The sequence below is a fragment of the Herpailurus yagouaroundi genome, unplaced genomic scaffold, assembly GCF_014898765.1.
Source record: "Herpailurus yagouaroundi ecotype Mexico unplaced genomic scaffold, PumYag 141, whole genome shotgun sequence".
Classification (NCBI taxonomy): Eukaryota; Metazoa; Chordata; class Mammalia; order Carnivora; family Felidae; genus Herpailurus; species Herpailurus yagouaroundi.
The window spans coordinates 51857070-51873003 of NW_024412396.1; the positions used below are offsets into that span (position 1 = coordinate 51857070).

General features: G+C 45.5%; 1 long non-coding RNA gene across 1 annotated transcript in view; it reads left to right on the forward strand.

Moving 5' to 3' along the window:
* The first annotated feature begins 560 nt into the window (after window positions 1-560).
* Window positions 561-15934, forward strand: part of LOC121032122 (uncharacterized) — a 57420-nt gene continuing 42046 nt past the window's right edge. Inside the window, exons 1-2 of the long non-coding RNA XR_005791085.1 lie at window positions 561-3220; window positions 5995-6127. This is a non-coding gene — a long non-coding RNA (uncharacterized LOC121032122). The remainder of the gene's footprint in view (window positions 3221-5994; window positions 6128-15934) is intronic.

A 15934-nucleotide genomic window follows, 5' to 3' on the forward strand; every position in this document is an offset into this window, starting at 1 on the left:
ATTAGGGGCCCTGGGGTCCAAGCCTTGAGGTTGCAGCTGTGTGACAGCAAGCTAGTGGCACAATGCACAGAGAAAGCAATCCTCATGGCTTCTTTGAAAAAAAGTTTATTTAATATTTTTTTAATGTTTATTTATTTTTAAGAGAGAGAGAGAGAGAGAGAGAGCATGAGTGGGGAAGAGGCAGAGAGAGAGAGAGAGGAAGACACAATCTGAAGCAGGCTTCAGGCTCTGAGCTGTTAGCACAGAGCCTGACGTGGGGCTCAAACTCACAAACTGTGAGATCATGACCCGAGCTGAAGTCAGACGCTTAACCGACTGAGCCATCCAGGCGCCCCTAAAAAAAATGTTTATTTATTTTTGAGAGAGAGAGAGAGCACAAGCAGGGGAGGGATAGAGAGAAAGGGAGACAGAGAATCCCAAGCAGGTTCTGTGCTGTCAGCACAGAGCCTGATGCGGGGCTTGAACTCACAAACGTTGAGATCATGACCTGAGCCAAAAATCAAGAGTCAGATGCTTAACCAACTAGCCACCCAGGTGCCCCTATCCTCATGGTTTCTAAACACATGGAAAGATGTTCATTGTCACTGAATGAATGAAATGCAAACTAAATTGTACTAAGATACCTTTTCCACCTAAGAGATTAGTCAGAAGACAAAAAGTTTAGTAATACACTGTGTTGCTTAGGCTATGAGAAAAAGTGGCAGTTTCCAACTTTGCCGATAGAATTGCAAATTAGTATAAACACTATGGAAGAGTTTATCAGTCTTCAGGGAATCAGAATGACTTGAGGTATTTCAAGCAGAAAGGGATTTAATAAAGGGACTTAGATGATGGCGTCCACTGGATGGACTAAAAGAACCAAATTTAGGATGATAGGATTATGCAATGATTTTTTTTCTCTTTTTTTGGTCACACTGCCCCAAGCTGCCATCCAGAGACTAGGAAGTCACAACTAAAGTCACAGCTGCCTTGTAGCCCTGAAGCCAGTGATAGGCTTACTATTGCAAAACTCACAGTGGCCAAAGCCTATGTGTGTTGGCTGCCATCAGAACCAGATTAAGAACAGCTTCTATCCCTTTAGTCTTTTGTGTTTCACTGTGAACACACTTCATTGGCAAAAACTGATTGTTTGGGAAACCAAACCCAACTTCCAGTTGGGAAGAAAATCTGGGAAGTGTAGTTCCTGAGTTTCTAACCCCTGTGTTCTATATCATATCTCCCTGTGGGAGAGTATAGGAGGGCATTGAAAGGGGTGCTGAATGACAGTAGATAGCATCTCATATGATCCAGCCCTTTGGCTTCCCAGCATCCATATGTACCCTTTTGTCCATATTTAAATTTCCAGAAGCAACAATTCAACAACATGCTTCCATCTAAAAGAAAGCATAGTTACACAAAATAATGCAAACAAGAAGGTAGCCACTCTGTCGTCAGTCACAGTGCCCATCTCTGGCTGAATGTTTTTTTCCCCTTCTAGTTCAGTCACAATCCATCTGATATTCTAAAGACTACATTATAAGGTCAGCTGCCACTAACACCCCTTATGTAAAATAACAGGGGGAGGAAAGAGGAAGAAAATACTTAACAAAACCAGGAAGAATATATATGCATGTTTACTACATTTTGGTCATTATAACTTCCTGCCTCTGCCATCTATTCCTATTCCTTTTGCCCTCAGCCAGCATTCAGCTATTCAGGGTATTCTATCTGGTGGAATGATCCAAGCCTGCTTTCCTGAAGGATGTACTCTCTTGGTGATTCTGCCTGTATTTGGTTACTATAGTTTTCCATTAACTTTTCCTAATGGACAAGTAGGCATCCCAAGGAATCCTGTCATTCCAGACATATGCCTCTCAGGTCACCACTGAGTAGCATCAGTCTTATTTTCCCTTGACAATCAAGATCAGTCAGAACTGAATTCCACCAACAACTTCAATGAGGTTAGAAGAGCAGCCTGGGCTCCAGATGAGAATGGAGCCTGCTGACACCTTGATTTTAGCCTTGTGGTACCCTGAGCAGAGAATGTAGCAATGCCATGCCTGACTTCCCACCTGCAGAACTGAGTTAATAAGTAGGTGTTGCTTTAAGTCTCTAAGTTTGTAGTAATTTGTTGCACAGCAATAGAAAACTAATACACGTTCAGAGATCAGAAAGCTACGGGAACCCAATGTTCAAAATTAGTATCATTAATAGTGGGACAACTAGACATTACCTAAGGATGTGATAAGAAGTTCAATGGAAAGTTCACAGCATCACTGTAAACTATTTTGACCAGTGGTGTAAAATCTGAATCAAACCAAGCTTTTAGATTACATGACTGCATTTGTCAAAATGCAAAGAACTGTAAAGTAAAAAGGATGATGTTTACAATATATAAATTATACCTCAATAAATCTAACCTGAAAAACCTCCAAGCCTTTTGATCTACCTCATTTTACAGGAAATACCAGGGATAACTAAACGACAGCCTAAGGAAATAGATGTATTTAGAATGTGGGACATTCTACATGACAGCAGGCCTGATCTCTTCAAAGAGTCAATGTCATGAGGGGGATTGTTCCAAATAAGACAAGACTTAAGGGGCATAACGAACAAATTCATTGCATGAACCTATTGGATCCTGGTTTCAAAGAAACAACTATAAAATGTATTTTTAGGACAGCTGTAGAAATTTGAATATGAAGTGAGTTTTAGGTGGTATTAGTGAATTATTGCTACTTTTATTAAGGGATATTATTGGTCTTGTTAACTGAAGAACTGTCCCTACTCTTTGGAGATATGTATTTAGGGGTGAACTGTCATGGTCTTTTTAATTTACCATAAAATGATTCAATTATGAGGCAAAAATGACAAAATATTAATGATGGCTGAAACTGGGTGGGATAGTACATAGGTAGGTGTTCATTGTATTCTTTTCTTTCCTGCATGTGTGAGACCAGAACTGACATTACATTGAAACAAAGAGCAGGTGAAAGCTCTTCCTGGACCTACCCAGCTGCCCTATCCAGCCTGGAGATCCAAAGTGGGTGATGGATGGACTGCACAATGTGGAGCCTTATAGCCAGTGCAAAAAGTCGTGAATGCTGAAACAGATGCCCCAGCAAGTGCCAGTGGCAAAAGAACAAGGGCGTTTGCCTCCCTTCAGTCTTCCAAATCATGAGTGTGTGATTGATCAGTCTGAATCCAGAACCTTGCTGGCCAGGGGCATTTTACCATGCAGGTAAGGGAGCTGAGCCTTCAGAGCCCTTCACTTGCACAGGCATTGCCCTGGAGAGCCTTAGCATGTTCACATGGTCAGGTGCTCTTGTGACCATCTTTGCAGAAATAACATATTCTAACTGCAAATGGCTCAGCCTGCTGTCTATTTCTATTCTGCTTTTCCTTGTGTCACACTTTCCCTTGGGTTGGCTGGCATTGGAATGGTCATGGGAATTTGGAGGACCCAGCCAGGAAGAAGAGGAACTGGGGTTGCATTTAGTTGGTGTTTAACTGGACATGCTTCTGTGGTTTGCAGTCATTTGCTCGTCATCCTTTTGTGGGAATGCCTTCCATGAACACCTCTGTTGGTCACTGGGCCGGCTCCCCCTGCTTTGGATACCAAGTCATATCCCAATGTGAACGAGTCGTATGCCCAGCATCAGAAATCTTTGGTAGTAGAAGAGGAAAAAAGGTTAAAATGTATGGAGCCAGAAGCTAGTCTGTGTAATATTCTCCCACTTAAAGAGATATACAAAATTGCAGGTGGAGAATTTGGTATTCACTGATGCCACATAAAATGGGAACTTTCTCCTATTGGGAACATGCTCAATAACTTAGCTTATACATTGATAAACACACCAGGTATTTTTTTTTTTTTGATGGGCATTGTGAATCATAGACTTTATCAGAATTCCTGTATTTGTAGGGCAAAATCTGTAGTAGTACTAGAAATAGTATGTGTCACATGTTTTATGCATTTCAACTATCAACAACAATGATAAATTTTAACGAGCTGTGCTGAAGGAAAAATTCAATTATCTTTTTATTTATTTTCCAGGAGGTATTATAAAATCTTGTCCTGTGATAAAGTGATCAAAGATCATATAGCCAAAAAAAAAAAAAAAAAACAAAGTAAAGAAAAAAACCTATTATAAAGATACGGTGGGTGGTTGAGAGGTTATATTGTTTTTCCCAGATGTTGTGATGTTTGTGTTATTTCAGCTTTTAAGAATTTGTATATATTATTTTTTTCTCACTCTAAATGGGTATGTGTAATTTTGTATTCTTTTACTGAAAGAAGGCCTCCATAGTTGTATAAGCTTTGAATGGAGAATGGCACAGCAGAAAGATGGAATCCTGGTCCCTCTTGACACTTGGGAGCCCATGGCAAATGGATGGCCCACTGCCAGACTCCTTTTATTCAGGGGAGAAATAAATCTCTATCTTGTTTAAGTGACCATTATTTTGGCTTTTCTGTTATGAGCAACCAAACAGAATCTGAGTTGATATGCCCTTTGTCTCAGCAGTTCTATTTCCAGGAATTTATTCTACAGATATGCTGGCACATATACACAATGATGTATGGTCAAGGTCATTCATTGCAGCAGAAGATGGGACATAGTCTATATGTCCATCAATGGAGGCTGGTTAGATAAATTATGTGCATCCATACAGTGAGATAGTAAGCATTGTAAATTGGGAGGAAGCTTGTCATATCGATATGAAATTATCTCTAAACTGTACTGTGAAGAGAAAAAAAAAAGTACAGAACAGTGTGAATGTTTATTTGTGTAAAATGTAGTTGTACATACATATGTACACACACACACACACACACACACACACACACACACACGTATGTATTTATATATAGGCTGCCAGTTCCTGTACAGGCAACTAAGTGGCTGAGGACAGGAGTCAGAGAGAGACTTTTCTCTGTGTTCTTTTTGAATAATCATTGTGAACTTTAATCTATTTTAAAATAAGTAAAATTAAAGCTAGAAAACATTCTTTTTTAAAGTATAATTTGTTGTCAAGTTGGCTAGCATAGTGTGTACAGTGTGCTCTTGGTTTTGGGGGTAGATTCCAGTGATTCACCGCTTAATACCTGTATAACAAAACATATTGTTTGTTATAAAAAAACCTCTTTTCAGATTGAAAAAAAATCCCTGAAAGTCACCTGTAGATAGTGATGTCATATTCCTGGATTGCTCAGTACAGTCTTGCTTTATGCCTCTTATTCTGGTGTAATTATCAACATTGCCTGACTTCACTTTCAGTGGTGTCCGGGCTTGAATGATTAACTGTCTGGGCAGCTTACAAAGTGCATCACAGCCCACAAAAAGTCCAGCCCACTACACTTACCACGGTGAACCCTGAGTAATGTACAGAATTGTGGAATCATTATGCTGTACACCTGAAACAAATATAGTATTGTATGTCAACTATATGGCAACAATAAATATATTAAAAAAATAAAAAAGTAGTCTGGCCCACCCTGTGATGAAACCGATCCCGCTTCTGTGGCTGATGACCAGATGAAGTGGCTGGCTTGAGTTTAGGGGCCTTGAGTGAAGAAAAATGTGGCTTTTTAATAGTGAACAAATGTCAGTCAAGCAGGCAGTGATCACACCAAGAGAGATAAAGGCAAGTGGAATACATGGAAGGTACACTAGTTTCACATCCTACTTCATGCCAGTGCTGGGGCATCGCTTAATGGGAGGAATGGTGGGTGAAGCACTGTATTGTTTATCTGATTTTCTTTCTTTCTTTTTTTTTTTGCTGTATAATTGCATGCACAAATGTTACATGCATATGTCATGATTCAACTCTGTAGAATTTAACCACAGTGTGTTTGCAACCTGCTTCTATGTCATAGGCTGTGAGCTCTCTGACAGCAGAGAGCATGTGTGTTTTCTCCTTGTGTCCAGCTTATAGTCATACTCACTGAATATTGAATGAATCGATGAACTCTGTACAGACCTATGCTGACATCTGGTGCTCTCTTTTCCGTAGATTCTGGTTGTCAGATTTTGAAGACTATTATCTTTATGAAGACAGGAACTAGATTTACTTGAATCAACATTGGAACCTCACTACAGAACACTGATATAAGTGCTAATTAATATCAGTATATGCCTAGTATATAGTAAGTACTAAAAAATATTAGTTTGATGAATGAATGAATGAATGAATGAATGATCCAGTTTTTGCAGCAGTCACCTGAGGACCAGCTTTTATACAGATCACTCCCATCACTGGTGTTATGGAATGAATGTTTGTGTTCCGCCCTGCCTCCCCAATCCCTATGTTGAAGTCCTAACCCCCAAACTGATGTTATTTGGAGCTGGCATCTTTGGGAGGTAATTAGAGTTAGATGAGGTCATGAGGGTAAGGCCCTCATGATGGAATTGGTGGCCTTATCCACCAGAGAGACATCTCTCTCTTTCTCTCCACTTGCACACACCAAGGAAAAGCCACGTGAGGACATAGCAAGTAGGTGGTTATCTGTAAGCCAGAAAGAGTCCTCACCAGGAACCCCATCTGCTGCACCTTGATCTTGAACTTCCCAAGCCTCTAGAACCCTGAGAAATAAAAGTCTATGGCTTAAGATGTTCAGTCTGTGGCATTTTGTATGGCAGCTGAGCAGACTGGAGCAGGTAGACACCCCTGGCCCTGGGAGGGCTCTGGCCTTGGACCAGACAGTTCTCTCACACTGGTGGAAGAAGAGTTCATGGGGGATGCAGTGTTTGGATACCTTCTTGAATGAACACAGGGAGCATCTTACAAGCTGTCACACCTTCCTATTGTCTCAGCAAAGTGCCCTTTTGAGCCTGCAGTTTCTTTCGAGCTTCTTTTCCTAGCTGTTGTGTTCATGATGGATGATATTCCCGTGTCAGGGAGTATATTCCCTGGGGATACTCAGGTTTTGATATAGTCTAAAAAAAAACCTGGAAGAAAGTAAAGTGCTGTAACAATTCCTAAATGCCACATTACTAATAATATAGCGGTCCTGATTATTCACTTGGATTGTGCCATATTCAGAATGGGTTGTGAGTCATGCACTTACCAGTGAACCAACTGCCATGCCATCCTCTCTCTCCCATCAAGAATACATACATATCACGTTCAAGTCACTGTGGTGTGATTTTAAGAAAGGTCCTGAATTTATTCCAGTTTTCCAAAACCTACCTAATCCACAAATTTTAGTATTTTCACTGCCAGTAGTGAAAATCACCTTACAACTGATGGGGACATTCTAAGATAGGGAATCAACTCTTCCTTTTAGTATTGCCTCCTTCTGCATCCACTTTAAAACTGCATGCTCTTGAAGGATAACGCGTCCCTAACTCCCTAGTCACTTCTCTATATAGTGCTGGAGTGGTGTCAGTTGTGTGTGGCTGGGGAGGTAAGGGATTTGGGGTAAGGCTGCTGGAAAGGGGATGGATGGTACAGAGAAGGGGGCTGAGGGCTCTCAAGTCTCACATTTTGCTCTGGGCCCCAGAACAAAGCTCAGAGGTCAGCATAGGGCCATATGTGATAGTCACCACTTCTCCTTACCTGTGTATCATCAGGCCTCACCATCCTTTGATAATCTATTGGCTCTGGGACACCCATCTTCTAAAGAGATGTTGGTGCCTGGCACACACTTGGCCTCTCTTTTGGTGTCTAGGTCCTGGCTGATCTCTGGCAAAGGGTGAGTGGTTTGGTGATGGGAGGAAACTGAGAGCTTGGGGTTGGATGGACCTGCGCTTGAGTTCCAGTTCTGTCACTTACTAGTTGTGTGGTCTTGGGCAAGTCACTTGACTTCACTGAGCCTCAGTTTCTTTATAAGTAAATGGGGTTTATAATAAAACTTTCCACCTCATACAATTGTTATATTAAAACTGATATAATGCTTAACATGGGTCTTGGCACATAATAAGCCTTTGATAAATGTGAGCTATCATTTTTTCTGTATGTTTGCTTATTCTTCTGATATGTTGAAGATCAGGTATAAAAAGATTTTAGGTGGGATGTTACCCAGTTGTCACTGACCATTTACTGTTCAGCTTGGGATGAGGTTTGATGCTAGGACAAACCCCAAAATGGGTGGGTAGAGCCTAGTAAGTGTCCATTAGGGGAGGCTTGCCTTTACTGAGTCATTTCCAGATGCACAGAGCACCTGGGAGCACTGAGCTTCTTTGAGGAGTCCTGAACATGCAGGAGTAAAGCAAAAGTTCAATCCTGGGAAGGGTTGTTGTAGTCTAAAGCACAAATTCTAGAAAGGTGGAGTCTGGGTGGTCTCCCCAGAGCAGTCCTTTGGAGGGAGAAAGGAAGTGTGGCAGTACCAGGCTACAAGGACAGGGGTATAGGCATCCTACACATCACTGATTGCTGATATAGAGCCTGAAGCCATCTCTCCTGGACAATGAGCTGCTCAAGTTGAGGACAGTGCTGTGGGAATCTGAGCCTACAGCCTGGAATGGACCAGCCTGAGGCTCTGATTTTAACAAACAATGGGCAGTGAGTTCAGCATTTGGAGGCTTGTCACTAATCATAGGACCTTCACTAGAAAGCGCCTCTCTGGGTTTTGGTTTCCTCACCTGTGTGTTAAGAGGATAGATGTTTCCTGAGATACCTTCCATTTCTGCCTTTCTGTGGCTGGGAGATGGTAAAGGAGAAATAAATAGTTTGGTTTTGGTGGACTGCCTTTTTTGCATCTCATTGTGTATGCCCCCTGCCATCCTCTCCTGACCTCGGGGACATTCTTGCTGCTATCCGATGGACTAGGACTCCAAAATTTACTGTCATCTCAGTCACCAGTACTGATTACTGTGAAAAATATCTCATCTGCCTTTCTCTGCCCATGCACAAGGATGAGTTTTGCATTTCTCCTCTTACCTTTCCTTCATGACAATGGTGCCATTAGGTCATTCATTCATTCATTCATTCACTCACTCATTCATTTATTGGTTCATTCACTAGGTACCAAGCACAGTGCCAAAGGCACAGGAGAGAGCAATGGGCATTGTCTTGTGCTTGTGGAGTGGGCATGATGTCGGAAGAGACAAATCTGGTGACAGGCAATGGGCATTGTCTTGTGCTTGTGGAGTGGGCATGATGTTGGAAGAGACAAATCTGGTGACAGGTGTAATGAGAAAGGAGAGGCTCTGTGTGGAGTGGGGGTGGGGAGAGTTGATGGGGAAGGGGGCAGTAAGGTCTTTTTGAGGATGGGCCATTTGAGCTGAGACTTAAATGGTAAGTAGAAGTGAGACAAGAGAAGCAGGCATCTGTGTTGGGGAAGGAGAGGAAGGGACACAGGAGGACGGATGTCAGCTCCAAGAGGGCGGGGACCCTTGACTCTTGTTTGCTGACTCTTGTATCCCAATGCTTTAAATGGTAGGCAATCAACGAATAGTTGCTGAATGGAAGAATAAATTGAGCCACTGGGGTAAAGTCTCTGTGGCGGGAACGAAGCTGAAAGAAGGTGAGTGTCCCTGCAGTGCTGTCACTCAGAAGCTCAAAGAAGTTAAGAGTAGAAGTTGGGGCCAAGTGTGTATGTGTGGGGGGCGCTCATCTAGTTTGGATTCCCTGAGAAGCAGATGCTGAGAGGGGGATTTGGGTGCAGGCAGTCTTTATTTGGGGAGCACAAGTGAGGGAATGGGGTAACTGAGAAGAAAAGGGAAAAGCTAGTAAATAGAGGGGGGGGGTGTTGATGAATGGGGCACCACTGTGGGCCTGGGAAGAGAGGCTGAATTTTGTGGGGGCCTCAGAGGAGTCTTGTGGGTATTGTCCTCCCAAGGGGGGGGGGTTACTTATCAATGAGTCTTGTTCTCATTGGTTGAGGAGGGTCCCTTGGGCGTTAAATCCCTAACACTGCCTGCTGCCCAGCTCAAGGGCTGAGCAAGTTATTGTGCTATGGAAGGAAGCCCTGGGGTGGGGGTGGGGGTGGGGGGGGAGGGCTGCAAGCCCACCCCCACCCCCCAGCTGCAGATGAGCCCAGAGGAGGCTGAGAGGGTCTGGGGTGAGTACCAACTGTGTCTGCTGCAAAGACAAAACGGGGGTTCCAAACGACAGAGGGTGCTGGCTTTGTTTACGGTGGTGGCATTGCATGCGGAGGGAAGTAGGTAAATCTGAGGTCCTCTTTGGAGGTGGAAAATGATTAACAGGAAAGGGTCAAAGCTTTTTCTTTCTCCCTGTCTCTCCTCTTTCTTTCCACAAATGCTTATTGTTGTGGTTTGGCTTCCTGGCAAGTGACTCTGAGGCTAAGATTGTGGAGTGGGCTGTTTAAGGAGTGTCCCTGGACCGACACCTGTGGAAAGGAGGGCAGAGATGCAGGAATGGGGCACAGGGAGGACCACCGATGCCCTCGGCCAACCCCACGTACCCCTTGGAGCTATACCTGCCTCCGCTGCTGTCCTGGGTGGGGCCCAGAAGCTGCACCTCCATCAGCCCATGGGCCCCCCTGGGAAGGGCCTGTGTGATTCTGGGCCAAGCAGCTCTCTTCAGCTGAGGCGATTTCTATCACGGTGTCCACCAAGGTTATGAAGAGTCTCGCAGGTCGGGTACTGCTGCAGGTGCTGGGACCATAGCAGTGAATGAGAACGGCCATAACAAGGGAGAGGCAGTAACAAACAAATATATATAACGTCAGACAGTGAGAAGCGCAAAGCAGAAAACAAACAGTGTTAGTTGAGTGATGGCTAGACCAGGAGGAGGAAGGTGGGGCTGGAGGTGAAGCAAACTTGGGAGAGGCCTGACAGTTTAGAGGCGGGACAGCCCCTCCCTGGAGCAGCCAGCTCCCATCTCTCTGCCTCTGTGTATGGGGTAGGGGCACCACCCCCTCCCATGGGAAATTTGCCCTGGGACCCTCTGCTTCCTTGTTTGCGGGCAACCTGGGGTTTTAGGAGTTGGGGGATGGGGTTCACACAGCGTCTCAATGGTGCTGCTGCCTTCCACCTGGAACAGCTGGCACAGCCTCGGGCCTGATCATTATTAACCCAGGGAGGGGGGTGGATTGGCAGAATGCACGCCTGGGCCCCAGCCAGGGCCGAGATTGTGTCTGTGTGTGTGTCCTCATGCGTGTCCTTGGCCCACCTCACCTGGGCAGGTGCCTGCAGGGAGCCAATCGCCTGCCCCCTACTGGAGGCCAGGGATGGGGAAGGACCCCCAGCCTGCTGCCCTCCCCCGACCCAGGCCCTTGGGTTTGCAGAGGAAGGTCGAGCAGTGCAGCCAGCCGCTGGGGGAGGCCAGGAGCCGGTGTCTGCGCGGTCACGGATCATTAGGGCCGCGCAGGCTGGCGCAGTCTCGGCCTGGGCGAGGGCGGCCAGTCTGCCAGCGTGGGGGCGGCGGGCGGCGAGTCCTCCTCGCACACAGCCGACCCCGGGCGGTGTGGCAGCTCCCGGTAGGGGAGGGCGCTGTCCAGGGGGTGCGCAGCTGGGGCTCGGAGGGCGTCAACGGCCCGAGAGTGCAGCCCAGTCCGGGTCTTGGTCCTGCTGCGGGTTTCCCATAGGAAGCCACTGCCACTGCCCCCTCCCCACACCCCCAAATGGCAACCAGCCCCTCTGTTTCAGATGCCTCGGGTCAGTTCCCTGGTGACTGCAGAAATGAAGCCGTGGGTGACGACTTTTGGAAGACCCAGCACTTGCTCACATTAGCTAATAAAAACAGTACTGACTTGTAAAATAAATGTAGGGAAGACAAAGTTTTTAACTGTTGGTGCAGGTGTGTGCGGTGGTGGGTTGGCTGTTTTGCTGTTGTCCCCCGCAGCCCCGGTGTGAGGGCTTCCTACTCCTCTTTTCCCTTCTCTGGCTTCATTGGGGCTGGGCTGGCAGAGGCCAGGGACTTTTTAGCGTTGCAGCACTTACCAAATAAAAGTACCAGTTAAATTTGAATTTCAGATAAAGGAACTTTGTGTGTATGTGTGTGTGTGTGTGTGTGTGTGTGTGTAAGTATGTCTCATTCATTATTTGAAACATGCTTATACTAAAAGTGTTCAATTATCTGAAGTTTGACAAATTTGTAAAGTGTAAGTATGTCCCAAATAATACATGGGATATACTTATACTAAAAATATGGTCATTTATCTGAAAGTTACCTGAAATTCAAACTTAATTGGAATCCTGGATTTTATCAGGCAACCCTACTCTGAGAGCCACATCTCCTGCGTCCCACCATGTCCAGGAAACAAGGAAGGATGTAGAGCCCTCATTGCACCGTACCTCACCTCACTCCCAATATTGTGAGAGCTTCCCAAGCTGCTTCTGAGGTCCGGCTCTGGCTCAGAAGTGGGTTGTTGAATTAGGAACCAGAAGGCCTGGGCTCTGAGTCCCTGCCCTTCCAACACGGAGTTAGGCACGGTTAGCATCCCTGAGACCTGCTTCCTCAGCTTTAAGAGGGTGTAATAGCAGATGATCATGTGGCTGGAAGGTCATCCATTCTAGCACATTCACTCTGTGCATTTTAAGGAGCAGAGGGCAGGGGTCTCAAACTCTGAAGACGATGGGTGCTGTCTGGGTAGGTGGAGGGTAAGTGAAGTAAGAGTGGTTCCTCAAAGAGCATAATCCAGGGAGGGAGGGAGGGAGGGGGAAGCTGTGGTCTGGTTCCAGCTGGTAATTGTCACATGGTAAAGTGAGGTCAGATCCCACAATTTTTCTAAACAGCCTAGATATCGGGACTTTTACACAAAAAATGTGATTTGAAAATGTTGGCAACCAATTAATATTTTGGTTAAACATTTTAAACACTGTGTAGTCCTAACAAATGAAACCTAACAGTTGTGCCAGATACTACTCTGAGAGCTTCCTGTATATTAATTTGTCCAGCCACCCTAGGAGATAGATATTATTACGATCCCCATCTTACAAATGAACACATGGAGGCACAGAGAGACTAAGAGCTGATGCCATATTTGGGCTGAAGGCAGCCAGTTGGTTGTCTTTGAAAAGCAGTCCTTTCTGAGCCTGCGGGCACTAGTTATACTGAGCCATGCTGAGGGTAGCACAGTGGCTAAAAGCCCAAGCTTAGGAGTGAGAGAGACGTGGGTTCAAGGCCCAGCCCTTCCTTCTCTCACCGGCTGTGCCATGCTGTGCCGGGAAATGTCTAATAGTGGGCTCTCCAAGGTGTTTGCCCATTTCCATGGTGTAAATACTCCCACCACTTTTGATCTGAAGCTACCAGGGTGCTGGCTGTTCCGTTAGCGAGAGAGGCGCACAACTCGCTCTGCTATGCTACTGCTGCTGTGACCTTAGACAAGCTGATTCATATTTGCGGCTTCCTTGCCTGTGGCACTGAAATCTGAATGCCCACCTTTCAGCGTGAGAAGTGAAGAAATGATGTGAGTGATGTGCTTTGGCCTCGTGCTTGCACACCTAGTACGTGTTTAGCAAAGATTCAATGAATCTTTTTCTTTAGGCTCTTGACTTACAAAAATCCTCCTTCTTCTTGCCCAGGCACCTTCTACGCCTTCCATGATGCCCTCCTGCCTTAAATTGGCCCGGTTAGGTGGGGAGGTTTCTGACTCAGGAGATGGGGGCCCAGGGCATGGGCGCCCCCTTGTGGCAAAGAGCAGCAGCAACTTCTAGGGGGCAGAAGGCTGGCCTGGTTGCAGATGCTAAGACAGGTGTGAGGCCTTAGGAAATCTTGTACCTTCTCTGGCCCTAAATTTCTCTGCCTGTAGAATCGCGGTGGTAGTGCTTTTACTGTTCCTGCAGCTGAGGGGCAGATATGTGCCCCCTGAAAGGAAAATGCTTTGAAAGTTAATTCATCACATCTTTTAGCACCAACCCCTCCCGCCTCTGTGTGCTTTCCAATTTTGTCATCTGTAGAATGGGAATAATAACTGTTGCGATCTCATAGAGTCTTTGTGAGGATTAAATGAGTTAATTAATGTAAATTAAATTAGAATGGATCTGCCACATATTAAACATTATGTATATTAGCTATTCTTAGGAATAAAATATAACATTGTAAATGATATTGAGGGGTGATAAACTGTCAGTTTCCCTTTCAGGAGCCTGAGGGGTTGTTTTGAATAGATTCTGCTGGTGTTTCCTCCTTGCTGGATGCTCAGAACCCAAAGCCACTGGGCACCTGAATTTACTTCTTCCTACTCTGCACGCAGAACCCTGTGGGCAAGCGCACACATCTCATACATGCTGGTTCCTGAGAAGTTGTAGACATAGCAGTGGGCTGGAAACCTGTCTGTGCCTGTGGATGCAGAGATATCTCCATCCTACCTTTCCCTTTTAGCCAAAAATATTTTTTAAAGTTTATTTATTTATTTATTAAAGAAAGTGCACACACATGTGAGGTGGTGAGGGGCAGAGAGAGGAGAGGGAGGGAATCCCAAGCAGGCTTCACACGGTCAGTGCATAGCCCAACATGGGGCTCGAACTCATGAACCATGAGATCATGACCTGAGTCAAAATCGAGAGTTGGATGCTTAACTGACTGAACCACATGGGTGCCCTTAGTGAAAAGTAGTTTTTAAGCCCCAAGGAGGTCCAACGCCTAGACTGCACTGGTTCTGATCTCAGGGGGGACAATATAAATATCATAAAGTCAGGACTGGAGTCAGAAAACCAGACTTTGCCTGAGTGCTCTTGGACAAGTTATTCAGCCACCCTGAGCCTCAGTGTTCTCATCTGTGAAATGGAGGGATTGATCTCTGAATATTCTTTCCATTTCTAGAACACTGTGTGTTCCTTGGTTGTCTTCTTCTCTTGGCTGTGGAGGTTGGTAGGGGTGGAGGAAGTGGGAGATGTCAGGACTCCTTTTTTGGCTCTTGCTCACCCTGGATGCTAGCATCTGACCGGAGTGAATCTGTAAGGGAGAAATTGTTGAGTAATAGGGAGGATCTTAGCCCATTTGTGAGGAGCAGTGTAATGGTGGGTGAGAGCTCATGGCAAGAGAAGGGGCGGGTGGTAGTGGAAGCTGAAGAAACTTCTGGTGCATAACTATGGTGCTCATGCGGGTCATTGGTTCCTTTGTGGTTTGCTCTGCCTCCCTTCCTTTAGGAAACTGTCACTCCCCAATACCTGTGTTTCAGGTGACCAGTCCCTGACCTGCAGTGGGCTTATGACCCAAGCTGGGGAAAGCAAATCCTTTTCAAGGACCAATATGGATGGTGAGGGAGAGAGGGGCAGACTCCTTTCTCTGGCATCGCTGCCTGTGTGACTGCCTGGACCATCTTTGTGGCAACATGGAGAGAGCCTGCCTGAAAATGGAGCAAACTCAAGGGAAGGCAGAATAGCAGCAGAAGGTCCTAGGGACATAATTTGAGCTCCTAGATGCAGCCCTGCCAAAAGCCAGTCCCACCCTTGGATTTCCCATTTATTTGTACTTAGAAATTCCTCCTTTTTATTATTCCAATTTGAGTGGGGTTTCTATTGATGACAGTTGACAGAGTCCTGGAAAATGTAATGTCCAATAAATGTAATAGCACTTCAGGATGATATGTTAGATCCTTTCTACTCAAAATGGTCCATGCACCAGCAGCACGGGCATCCCCTGGAGGCTGAAATGCAGAATCTCACGCCCATCTCAGATCTAGTGAATCAAGATCCCAGGATTAACAAGATCCCAGGATATTCACATACACATGGAAGTCTGAGAAGCATTACTCTCTAGACCAGTGGTTCTCTGCTCTAGCTGCATACTAGAAAGTCTCAATACCCTAGCTATACTCCAGGCCAATTGAGTCAGAATCTCTGGGGTCGGGGGGGCAGACCCTGGCATCAGCATTTTTGGAAGATCCCCTGGTGGTAACAACATACAGTCAATGTTGAGAAGACCTGCTTTGGTGTGATTTGCTTGGTGGGAGCAAAAGGCCTCATGTTTTGTGATTTAGCCTGGAATGGGAACCTGCTTTTGTGGAGGGTACAGCAAAGGGACTTCCTGGTAGTGATGGGGATCCCTTTGGAATGACATGGGAGCTGCCCTTGTCAAGCAGAGGGGCCAGACCGGACTGAAC